The sequence below is a fragment of the Ambystoma mexicanum genome, chromosome 2p (assembly GCF_040938575.1).
Source record: "Ambystoma mexicanum isolate Mex_15411 chromosome 2p, UKY_AmexF1_1, whole genome shotgun sequence".
In the NCBI taxonomy this organism is placed as follows: domain Eukaryota; kingdom Metazoa; phylum Chordata; class Amphibia; order Caudata; family Ambystomatidae; genus Ambystoma; species Ambystoma mexicanum.
Genome location: NC_090923.1, coordinates 1,308,440,974 through 1,308,453,468, shown reverse-complemented (window position 1 = coordinate 1,308,453,468; position 12,495 = coordinate 1,308,440,974). Strand labels below are relative to the sequence as shown.

At 44.7% G+C, this 12,495-nt stretch overlaps 2 non-coding genes across 2 annotated transcripts; both read left to right on the top strand.

Moving 5' to 3' along the window:
- The first annotated feature begins 2,149 nt into the window (after positions 1-2,149).
- Positions 2,150-2,256, top strand: LOC138568030 (U6 spliceosomal RNA). Its single transcript, XR_011302404.1, has one exon. It is a non-coding gene; the product is annotated as a U6 spliceosomal RNA (small nuclear RNA).
- A 5,347-nt stretch (positions 2,257-7,603) lies between these two features.
- On the top strand, positions 7,604-7,710 carry LOC138568029 (U6 spliceosomal RNA). The gene has a single exon (XR_011302403.1). It is a non-coding gene; the product is annotated as a U6 spliceosomal RNA (small nuclear RNA).
- The last annotated feature ends 4,785 nt before the right edge of the window (positions 7,711-12,495 follow it).

The window sequence follows — 12,495 nt, the reverse complement described above, 5'->3', positions numbered from 1 at the left end:
TGCTTTTGTTTTTTTATCCCATTCTACCAAACTCAGTATTAACACTTTCCCCCTTGTTGTGCACTCCAGCGTAAACTGCTTTAAGGTGCTATTTGCAAACATCGCTCTGAACTACAGCTTTACTTGCTTCTAGGCCTTAATCTTTAATTGGGGCTGAGCAGTGTACTCCGGATTTGGCTGCTTTTAGTTGGTTGATTTCTTTTTTGATTTCTGTAACTTTCAAACAGTCCCATTGTGAAATACCATTGTCACAATGTGATGCAGTGCAGGAACACTTAAAATTAATGGTAGGGAGAGGGAGCGGGGGTTGTGGGGGATGGGAAGGAGGGAGGGAGGGAGGAGAGAGAGAGACAGAGAGAGAGAGAAAACAATTAAAAGCCTAAAATCTTTGCCATGCAAACACATAGCCCCCGAATACCATATTTTCTTTATGTGGAAAGGGGCTCTGTGGCTGGTATGGCAGCCTGTTGATGCTTTGTTGAGTTGCTTGGAACGTGCATGGAAGGAGACCTGAAGCACTCCCGACCAGGTTGCATGCCTCCAAGTTACTGAAATCCCACAGACCTCCTCCCTGTGCCACAAAGTTCTGGGCGCTGAGCTCTGCAGTTGTTCCCCACAAGTTGCCAAGCACCCCAGATTTACTAGTTACTACTACCCCACCTCGACCACTATATTTTCCCCAGATACTTGCTACTGTGGAGTAAGCAGGGCTAAGAAAGAGGGAGAGGGGGTTTGCCTATGCAAATCATCTGCCAGTTTGCTTCCTGCGAGGTCATTCCATCTCACCAGCTGACACCTGGGCAGCGGCAGGTAATTTGGAGAACAGACATATATGGACAGGCCACAAAGCAAAGGCTGAGCCGTTGATTGAGGATCCCTTTTGCCATGTCTCCCTAAGTTACCGAGGACCAGAAAATTCCACCCTCAGCTCTCATAGAGAGGTCCTTGGCCGATCGTAGCCGATCAGAGGAGTGAAGTGTCGGAGGTGACTGTACACTGCCTCACCTGCCCTGCTTTCTACAGTGGTAATGCTTTTGCAGAAGGGGCCTGTACAAGAGATTTTGTTCTGCACTGTGGGAAAGTGACATTTATCCACTGACATTAACCAAACTACTTGCGCTGTTCAATGCACATGTATGCAGAGAAATCATTTTATGTTTTTTGGGGAAGGTCTAGAGGGTCCTGCTGGTGATTCTTTTAAGCTGTCTGCTACTCTTGCTTTTACATAGAGTCTTCCCTGCCCAGGAAGGTATACTGTATGTCCCTCCCTTACAATGAAAACTCTGTTCAAAGCACAGAGGTACATAGGAATGGATCTGTTAAGAAATGAGACAAAAAGCCTGGAAAATTTCAAAGCAGGTAGCATTTGGACTTACAATAAACTGACTCACAGTCAAATGTGCTATCATTTGACCCACTGAACCCCTTACCTTTTGTGTCATACTTTTGCTCTCAGTGGGGTTGCCCAAAGTTCCCTTCTTAAAGCGGCTTTCTTTTAAAAAATCCTAGACCTGCTTTTTGTGGCACACATGCCTCATATCCCGTTGCAGTTGATAAAGTCACATCATCTCCCACCAGTACAAGCTGTACAAGATTTCCAGGGCTTATCCTTGCAATCTAGACGTGGGTCGAAGGTTGAGCAATCCTTAAATCAGCTGCAAAGTTAAAATTGAAATCAGCCTGAGAATCCTTTAAAGGATGGTCCAACATCTGTTGCTTACAGGGCTCAATCGGACAGCCTCTGGTGCTGACGCTTTAAGCCACCTCCTGTTCTTGCCTTGTCCTTGTTACAGCCATGGGCCCACATACACTCAGAGGTACAGAGTTTTTCTCATGTCTGTGGGTCTGTTGTGATGCTCTCAGGCTTGCATCAGCCAGCCATTGTGATGGGGAGGGGGTGTCATTTTGCAAGCACCCTGGAGCATTAATCTTTATATCTTTAAATATAATTGGCATTAAACTAAAACCCTTTAGGACCAGATCAATACAGCAGCAAAGAATGCTTATTCATTGTTGTTTGCCTCTTCATTTCATATCACCCGATATCTAAATGGTGTTTGGACTTTCTGCCCTCTGACATAAGGACATTTGGTATGGCAAACCTTTGACCAGAGGTCCTAATCAATGGTTTGATTGACTCTCCCTTTGCGCTTGCTTCTGCAACACATGTACTAATATTGGAATGATAATGGGAAAATTAAATTGGCCCCTGCTCTAAAGGATGACACGCACATTCGTAAAGCATTCACTATTTTAGGCACATGTCTGGACAGAAACTTTCTTAATTTGCAAGTCTTTATTTTTTAATATATCTTTTTTTATTGAAGATTGACATTTTATGTTCATTCATATTACACGACAACACAATACATTTTGCGCCAAATTCAACACTAATGCCTCAGGAGCCTTTTACTTGTGAGTCCTCTTGACTGAATGAACAGCCCTGTCCCCTTCAGTTTCTTGACTTGTACTTTTAGAAGTGGCACGCTTCTTTTTTTTTTTTTTTATCCCATTCTACCAAACTCAGTATTATCACTTTCCTCCTTGTTGTGCACTCCAGCGTAAACTGCTTTAAGGTGCTGTTTGCAAACATCGCTCTGAACCACAGCTTTACTTGCTTCAGGGCCTTAATCTTTAATTGGGGCTGAGCAGTGTACTCCGGATTTGGCTGCGTTTAGTTGGTTGATTTCTTTTTTGATTTCTGTAACTTTCAAAAAGTCCCATTGTGAAATACCATTGTGACAATGTGCTGCAGTGCATGAAAACCTAAAATTAATGGTAGGGAGAGGGAGGGGGGTAGGGGGGAAGAGAGAGGGTGGGAAGGAGTGAGTGAGGGAGGGAGAGAGGGAGGAGAGAGAGACAGAGAGAGAGAAAACAAAGAAAATATGGTATTTGGGGGCTATGTATTTGCATGGAAAAGATTTTGGCCTTTTAATCAAGTGGGAAGGGGCTCTGTGGTTGGTATCTCAGCCTGTTGATGCTTTGTTGAGTTGCTTGGAACATGCAAGGAAGGAGACCTGAAGCACTCCCGACCAGGTTGCATGTCTCCAAGTTACTGAAATCCCACAGACCTCCTCCCTGTGCCACAAAGTCCTGGGCACTGAGCTCTGCAGTTGTTGCCCACAGGTCGCCAAGTGTCCCAGATTTACTTTCTCAGAGTTGCTAGTTACTGCTACCCCACCTCGACCACTATATTTTCCCCAGATACTTGCTACTGTGGAGCAAGCAGGGCTAAGGAGAGGGAGAGGGGGTGTGCCTATGCAAATTATCTGCCAGTGTGCTTCCTGGGAGGTCATTCCATCTCACCAGCTGACACCTGGGCAGCGGCAGGTAATTTGGAGAACAGACATATCCGGACAGGCCACAGAGCAAAGGCTGGGCCGTTGATTGAGGATCCCTTTAGCCATGTCTCCCTAAGTTACTGAGGTCCAGAAAAATTCCACCCTCAGCTCTCATAGAGAGGTCCTTGGCCGATCGTGGCCGATCAGGGCTGTGAAGGGTCAGGGGGGACTGCACACTGCCTCACCTTTTCACTGCTTTCTGTAGCGGTAATGCTTTTGCAGAAGGGGCCTGTACAAGTGATTTTGTTCTGCGCTGTGCGAAAGTCACATTTATCCACTGACATTAACCAAATTACTTGCGCTGTTCAACGCACATACATGCATAGAAATCATGTTATGTTTTTTGGGGAAGGTCTAGAGGGTCCTGCTGATGATTTATTAAGCTGTCTGCTACTCTTGCTTTTACATAGTCTTCCCTGCCCAGGCATGTTTAAGGCATACTGTATGTCCCTCCATTACAATGAAAACTCTGTTGAAAGCACAGAGGTACATAGGAATGGATCTGTTAAGAAATGAAACAAAAAGTCTGGAAAAATGTCGAAACGGGTAGGATTTGGGCTTACAATTAACTGACTCACAGTCAGATGTGCTATCCCCTGACCCACTGATCCCCTTTCCTTTTGTGTAATCCTTTTGTTCTCAGTAGGGTTTTCCAAAGTGGCTTTCAAATAAAAGATCCTAGACCTGCATTTTGTGGCACACATGCCTCATATCCCGTTGCTCTTGATAAACTCACATCATCTCCCACCAATACAAGCTGTAAAAGATTTTCAGGGCTTAGCCAAGCAAACTAGACGCAGGTCGAAGGTTGAGCAATCCTTTAATCAGCAGCAAAGTTAACATTGAAATCAGCCTCAGAATCTCTTAAAGGATGGGCCAACATCTGTTGCTGGCAGCGTGCAAAGGGGCAGCCTGGGTGCTGACACCTTAAGCCATCTCCTGTTCTTGCCTTGTCCTTGATCCAGCCATGGGCCCACATACACTCAGAGGTACAGAGTGTTTCTCATGTCTATGGGTCTGCTGTGATGCTCTCACGCTTGCATCACCCAGCCATCGTGATGGGGAGGGGGTGTCGATTTGCAAGCACCCTTGAGCATGAATCTTTAAATATAATTGGCATTAAACCAAACCCTTTAGGACCAGATCAATAAAGCAGCAAAGAATGCTGATGTATTGCTGTTTGCCGCTTAATTCCATACCATCCGACATCTAAATGGTGTTTGGTCAAACGTTTGCCATATCAAATGTCCTTATGTCAAAGAGCAGAAAGTCCAGAGGTCCTAATCAATGGTTTGGTTGGCTCTCCCTTTGCGCTTGCCTTAAGGCGTCAGCACCAGAGGCTGTCCGTTTGCGCCCTGCAAGCAACCAATGTTGGCCCATCCTTTAAGAGATTCTGAGGCTGATTTCAATGTTAATTTTGCTGCTGGTTTAAGGATTGCTCAACCTTCGGCCCACGTCTAATTTCCTTGGCTATGCCCTTGAAATATTTTACAGATTGTATTGGTGGGAGATGACGTGGGTTTATCAAGAGCAACGGGATATGAGGCATGTGGGCCATAAAAAACAGGTCTAGGATCTTTTGTATAAGAAAGTCTCTTTAAGTAGGGAACTTTGGACAACACTGCTGAGAGGAAAAGGATTACACAAAAGGCAAGGGGGTCAGTGGGTCAAGGGATAGCACATCTGACTGTGAGTCAGTTTATTGTAAGTCCAAATCCTACCTGTTTCAACATTTTTCCAGGCTTTTTGTTTCATTTCTTAACAGATCCATTCCTATGTGCCTCAGCAACCCATGTACTAATATTGGAATGAAAATGGGAAAATTGAATTTGACCCTGCTTCAAAGGATGACACGCACATTCGTAAAGCATTCACTATTTTTGGCACACGACAGGACAAAAACTTTCTTAATCTGCAAGTCTTTATTTTTGAATACATCTTTTTTAATGAAGATTGAAATTGTATGTTCATTCATTTTACACGACAACACAATACATTTTGCGCCAAATTCAACACTAATGACTCTGGAGCCTTTTACTTGTGAGTCCTATTGACTGAATGAACAGCCCCATCCCCTTCAATTTCTTGACTTGTACTTTTAGAAGTGGCACGCTGCTTTTGTTTTTTTATCCCATTCTACCAAACTCAGTATTAACACTTTCCCCCTTGTTGTGCACTCCAGCGTAAACTGCTTTAAGGTGCTATTTGCAAACATCGCTCTGAACTACAGCTTTACTTGCTTCTAGGCCTTAATCTTTAATTGGGGCTGAGCAGTGTACTCCGGATTTGGCTGCTTTTAGTTGGTTGATTTCTTTTTTGATTTCTGTAACTTTCAAACAGTCCCATTGTGAAATACCATTGTCACAATGTGATGCAGTGCAGGAACACTTAAAATTAATGGTAGGGAGAGGGAGCGGGGGTTGTGGGGGATGGGAAGGAGGGAGGGAGGGAGGAGAGAGAGAGACAGAGAGAGAGAGAAAACAATTAAAAGCCTAAAATCTTTGCCATGCAAACACATAGCCCCCGAATACCATATTTTCTTTATGTGGAAAGGGGCTCTGTGGCTGGTATGGCAGCCTGTTGATGCTTTGTTGAGTTGCTTGGAACGTGCATGGAAGGAGACCTGAAGCACTCCCGACCAGGTTGCATGCCTCCAAGTTACTGAAATCCCACAGACCTCCTCCCTGTGCCACAAAGTTCTGGGCGCTGAGCTCTGCAGTTGTTCCCCACAAGTTGCCAAGCACCCCAGATTTACTAGTTACTACTACCCCACCTCGACCACTATATTTTCCCCAGATACTTGCTACTGTGGAGTAAGCAGGGCTAAGAAAGAGGGAGAGGGGGTTTGCCTATGCAAATCATCTGCCAGTTTGCTTCCTGCGAGGTCATTCCATCTCACCAGCTGACACCTGGGCAGCGGCAGGTAATTTGGAGAACAGACATATATGGACAGGCCACAAAGCAAAGGCTGAGCCGTTGATTGAGGATCCCTTTTGCCATGTCTCCCTAAGTTACCGAGGACCAGAAAATTCCACCCTCAGCTCTCATAGAGAGGTCCTTGGCCGATCGTAGCCGATCAGAGGAGTGAAGTGTCGGAGGTGACTGTACACTGCCTCACCTGCCCTGCTTTCTACAGTGGTAATGCTTTTGCAGAAGGGGCCTGTACAAGAGATTTTGTTCTGCACTGTGGGAAAGTGACATTTATCCACTGACATTAACCAAACTACTTGCGCTGTTCAATGCACATGTATGCAGAGAAATCATTTTATGTTTTTTGGGGAAGGTCTAGAGGGTCCTGCTGGTGATTCTTTTAAGCTGTCTGCTACTCTTGCTTTTACATAGAGTCTTCCCTGCCCAGGAAGGTATACTGTATGTCCCTCCCTTACAATGAAAACTCTGTTCAAAGCACAGAGGTACATAGGAATGGATCTGTTAAGAAATGAGACAAAAAGCCTGGAAAATTTCAAAGCAGGTAGCATTTGGACTTACAATAAACTGACTCACAGTCAAATGTGCTATCATTTGACCCACTGAACCCCTTACCTTTTGTGTCATACTTTTGCTCTCAGTGGGGTTGCCCAAAGTTCCCTTCTTAAAGCGGCTTTCTTTTAAAAAATCCTAGACCTGCTTTTTGTGGCACACATGCCTCATATCCCGTTGCAGTTGATAAAGTCACATCATCTCCCACCAGTACAAGCTGTACAAGATTTCCAGGGCTTATCCTTGCAATCTAGACGTGGGTCGAAGGTTGAGCAATCCTTAAATCAGCTGCAAAGTTAAAATTGAAATCAGCCTGAGAATCCTTTAAAGGATGGTCCAACATCTGTTGCTTACAGGGCTCAATCGGACAGCCTCTGGTGCTGACGCTTTAAGCCACCTCCTGTTCTTGCCTTGTCCTTGTTACAGCCATGGGCCCACATACACTCAGAGGTACAGAGTTTTTCTCATGTCTATGGGTCTGTTGTGATGCTCTCAGGCTTGCATCAGCCAGCCATTGTGATGGGGAGGGGGTGTCATTTTGCAAGCACCCTGGAGCATTAATCTTTATATCTTTAAATATAATTGGCATTAAACTAAAACCCTTTAGGACCAGATCAATACAGCAGCAAAGAATGCTTATTCATTGTTGTTTGCCTCTTCATTTCATATCACCCGATATCTAAATGGTGTTTGGACTTTCTGCCCTCTGACATAAGGACATTTGGTATGGCAAACCTTTGACCAGAGGTCCTAATCAATGGTTTGATTGACTCTCCCTTTGCGCTTGCTTCTGCAACACATGTACTAATATTGGAATGATAATGGGAAAATTAAATTGGCCCCTGCTCTAAAGGATGACACGCACATTCGTAAAGCATTCACTATTTTAGGCACATGTCTGGACAGAAACTTTCTTAATTTGCAAGTCTTTATTTTTTAATATATCTTTTTTTATTGAAGATTGACATTTTATGTTCATTCATATTACACGACAACACAATACATTTTGCGCCAAATTCAACACTAATGCCTCAGGAGCCTTTTACTTGTGAGTCCTCTTGACTGAATGAACAGCCCTGTCCCCTTCAGTTTCTTGACTTGTACTTTTAGAAGTGGCACGCTTCTTTTTTTTTTTTTTTTATCCCATTCTACCAAACTCAGTATTATCACTTTCCTCCTTGTTGTGCACTCCAGCGTAAACTGCTTTAAGGTGCTGTTTGCAAACATCGCTCTGAACCACAGCTTTACTTGCTTCAGGGCCTTAATCTTTAATTGGGGCTGAGCAGTGTACTCCGGATTTGGCTGCTTTTAGTTGGTTGATTTCTTTTTTGATTTCTGTAACTTTCAAAAAGTCCCATTGTGAAATACCATTGTGACAATGTGCTGCAGTGCATGAAAACCTAAAATTAATGGTAGGGAGAGGGAGGAGGGGTAGGGGGGAAGAGAGAGGGCGGGAGGGTGGGAAGGAGTGAGTGAGGGAGGGAGAGAGGGAGGAGAGAGAGACAGAGAGAGAGAAAACAAAGAAAATATGGTATTTGGGGGCTATGTATTTGCATGGAAAAGATTTTGGCCTTTTAATCAAGTGGGAAGGGGCTCTGTGGTTGGTATCTCAGCCTGTTGATGCTTTGTTGAGTTGCTTGGAACATGCAAGGAAGGAGACCTGAAGCACTCCCGACCAGGTTGCATGTCTCCAAGTTACTGAAATCCCACAGACCTCCTCCCTGTGCCACAAAGTCCTGGGCACTGAGCTCTGCAGTTGTTGCCCACAGGTCGCCAAGTGTCCCAGATTTACTTTCTCAGAGTTGCTAGTTACTGCTACCCCACCTCGACCACTATATTTTCCCCAGATACTTGCTACTGTGGAGCAAGCAGGGCTAAGGAGAGGGAGAGGGGGTGTGCCTATGCAAATTATCTGCCAGTGTGCTTCCTGGGAGGTCATTCCATCTCACCAGCTGACACCTGGGCAGCGGCAGGTAATTTGGAGAACAGACATATCCGGACAGGCCACAGAGCAAAGGCTGGGCCGTTGATTGAGGATCCCTTTAGCCATGTCTCCCTAAGTTACTGAGGTCCAGAAAAATTCCACCCTCAGCTCTCATAGAGAGGTCCTTGGCCGATCGTGGCCAATCAGGGCTGTGAAGGGTCAGGGGGGACTGCACACTGCCTCACCTTTTCACTGCTTTCTGTAGCGGTAATGCTTTTGCAGAAGGGGCCTGTACAAGTGATTTTGTTCTGCGCTGTGCGAAAGTCACATTTATCCACTGACATTAACCAAATTACTTGCGCTGTTCAACGCACATACATGCATAGAAATCATGTTATGTTTTTTGGGGAAGGTCTAGAGGGTCCTGCTGATGATTTATTAAGCTGTCTGCTACTCTTGCTTTTACATAGTCTTCCCTGCCCAGGCATGTTTAAGGCATACTGTATGTCCCTCCATTACAATGAAAACTCTGTTGAAAGCACAGAGGTACATAGGAATGGATCTGTTAAGAAATGAAACAAAAAGTCTGGAAAAATGTCGAAACGGGTAGGATTTGGGCTTACAATTAACTGACTCACAGTCAGATGTGCTATCCCCTGACCCACTGATCCCCTTTCCTTTTGTGTAATCCTTTTGTTCTCAGTAGGGTTTTCCAAAGTGGCTTTCAAATAAAAGATCCTAGACCTGCATTTTGTGGCACACATGCCTCATATCCCGTTGCTCTTGATAAACTCACATCATCTCCCACCAATACAAGCTGTAAAAGATTTTCAGGGCTTAGCCAAGCAAACTAGACGCAGGTCGAAGGTTGAGCAATCCTTTAATCAGCAGCAAAGTTAACATTGAAATCAGCCTCAGAATCTCTTAAAGGATGGGCCAACATCTGTTGCTGGCAGCGTGCAAAGGGGCAGCCTGGGTGCTGACACCTTAAGCCATCTCCTGTTCTTGCCTTGTCCTTGATCCAGCCATGGGCCCACATACACTCAGAGGTACAGAGTGTTTCTCATGTCTATGGGTCTGCTGTGATGCTCTCACGCTTGCATCACCCAGCCATCGTGATGGGGAGGGGGTGTCGATTTGCAAGCACCCTTGAGCATGAATCTTTAAATATAATTGGCATTAAACCAAACCCTTTAGGACCAGATCAATAAAGCAGCAAAGAATGCTGATGTATTGCTGTTTGCCGCTTAATTCCATACCATCCGACATCTAAATGGTGTTTGGTCAAACGTTTGCCATATCAAATGTCCTTATGTCAAAGAGCAGAAAGTCCAGAGGTCCTAATCAATGGTTTGGTTGGCTCTCCCTTTGCGCTTGCCTTAAGGCGTCAGCACCAGAGGCTGTCCGATTGCGCCCTGCAAGCAACCAATGTTGGCCCATCCTTTAAGAGATTCTGAGGCTGATTTCAATGTTAATTTTGCTGCTGGTTTAAGGATTGCTCAACCTTCGGCCCACGTCTAATTTCCTTGGCTATGCCCTTGAAATATTTTACAGATTGTATTGGTGGGAGATGACGTGGGTTTATCAAGAGCAACGGGATATGAGGCATGTGGGCCATAAAAAACAGGTCTAGGATCTTTTGTATAAGAAAGTCTCTTTAAGTAGGGAACTTTGGACAACACTGCTGAGAGGAAAAGGATTACACAAAAGGCAAGGGGGTCAGTGGGTCAAGGGATAGCACATCTGACTGTGAGTCAGTTTATTGTAAGTCCAAATCCTACCTGTTTCAACATTTTTCCAGGCTTTTTGTTTCATTTCTTAACAGATCCATTCATATGTGCCTCAGCAACCCATGTACTAATATTGGAATGAAAATGGGAAAATTGAATTTGACCCTGCTTCAAAGGATGACACGCACATTCGTAAAGCATTCACTATTTTTGGCACACGACAGGACAGAAACTTTCTTAATCTGCAAGTCTTTATTTTTGAATACATCTTTTTTAATGAAGATTGAAATTGTATGTTCATTCATTTTACACGACAACACAATACATTTTGCTCCAAATTCAACACTAATGACTCTGGAGCCTTTTACTTGTGAGTCCTATTGACTGAATGAACAGCCCCATCCCCTTCAATTTCTTGACTTGTACTTTTAGAAGTGGCACGCTGCTTTTGTTTTTTTATCCCATTCTACCAAACTCAGTATTAACACTTTCCCCCTTGTTGTGCACTCCAGCGTAAACTGCTTTAAGGTGCTATTTGCAAACATCGCTCTGAACTACAGCTTTACTTGCTTCTAGGCCTTAATCTTTAATTGGGGCTGAGCAGTGTACTCCGGATTTGGCTGCTTTTAGTTGGTTGATTTCTTTTTTGATTTCTGTAACTTTCAAACAGTCCCATTGTGAAATACCATTGTCACAATGTGATGCAGTGCAGGAACACTTAAAATTAATGGTAGGGAGAGGGAGCGGGGGTTGTGGGGGATGGGAAGGAGGGAGGGAGGGAGGAGAGAGAGAGACAGAGAGAGAGAGAAAACAATTAAAAGCCTAAAATCTTTGCCATGCAAACACATAGCCCCCGAATACCATATTTTCTTTATGTGGAAAGGGGCTCTGTGGCTGGTATGGCAGCCTGTTGATGCTTTGTTGAGTTGCTTGGAACGTGCATGGAAGGAGACCTGAAGCACTCCCGACCAGGTTGCATGCCTCCAAGTTACTGAAATCCCACAGACCTCCTCCCTGTGCCACAAAGTTCTGGGCGCTGAGCTCTGCAGTTGTTCCCCACAAGTTGCCAAGCACCCCAGATTTACTAGTTACTACTACCCCACCTCGACCACTATATTTTCCCCAGATACTTGCTACTGTGGAGTAAGCAGGGCTAAGAAAGAGGGAGAGGGGGTTTGCCTATGCAAATCATCTGCCAGTTTGCTTCCTGCGAGGTCATTCCATCTCACCAGCTGACACCTGGGCAGCGGCAGGTAATTTGGAGAACAGACATATATGGACAGGCCACAAAGCAAAGGCTGAGCCGTTGATTGAGGATCCCTTTTGCCATGTCTCCCTAAGTTACCGAGGACCAGAAAATTCCACCCTCAGCTCTCATAGAGAGGTCCTTGGCCGATCGTAGCCGATCAGAGGAGTGAAGTGTCGGAGGTGACTGTACACTGCCTCACCTGCCCTGCTTTCTACAGTGGTAATGCTTTTGCAGAAGGGGCCTGTACAAGAGATTTTGTTCTGCACTGTGGGAAAGTGACATTTATCCACTGACATTAACCAAACTACTTGCGCTGTTCAATGCACATGTATGCAGAGAAATCATTTTATGTTTTTTGGGGAAGGTCTAGAGGGTCCTGCTGGTGATTCTTTTAAGCTGTCTGCTACTCTTGCTTTTACATAGAGTCTTCCCTGCCCAGGAAGGTATACTGTATGTCCCTCCCTTACAATGAAAACTCTGTTCAAAGCACAGAGGTACATAGGAATGGATCTGTTAAGAAATGAGACAAAAAGCCTGGAAAATTTCAAAGCAGGTAGCATTTGGACTTACAATAAACTGACTCACAGTCAAATGTGCTATCATTTGACCCACTGAACCCCTTACCTTTTGTGTCATACTTTTGCTCTCAGTGGGGTTGCCCAAAGTTCCCTTCTTAAAGCGGCTTTCTTTTAAAAAATCCTAGACCTGCTTTTTGTGGCACACATGCCTCATATCCCGTTGCAGTTGATAAAGTCACATCATCTCCCACCA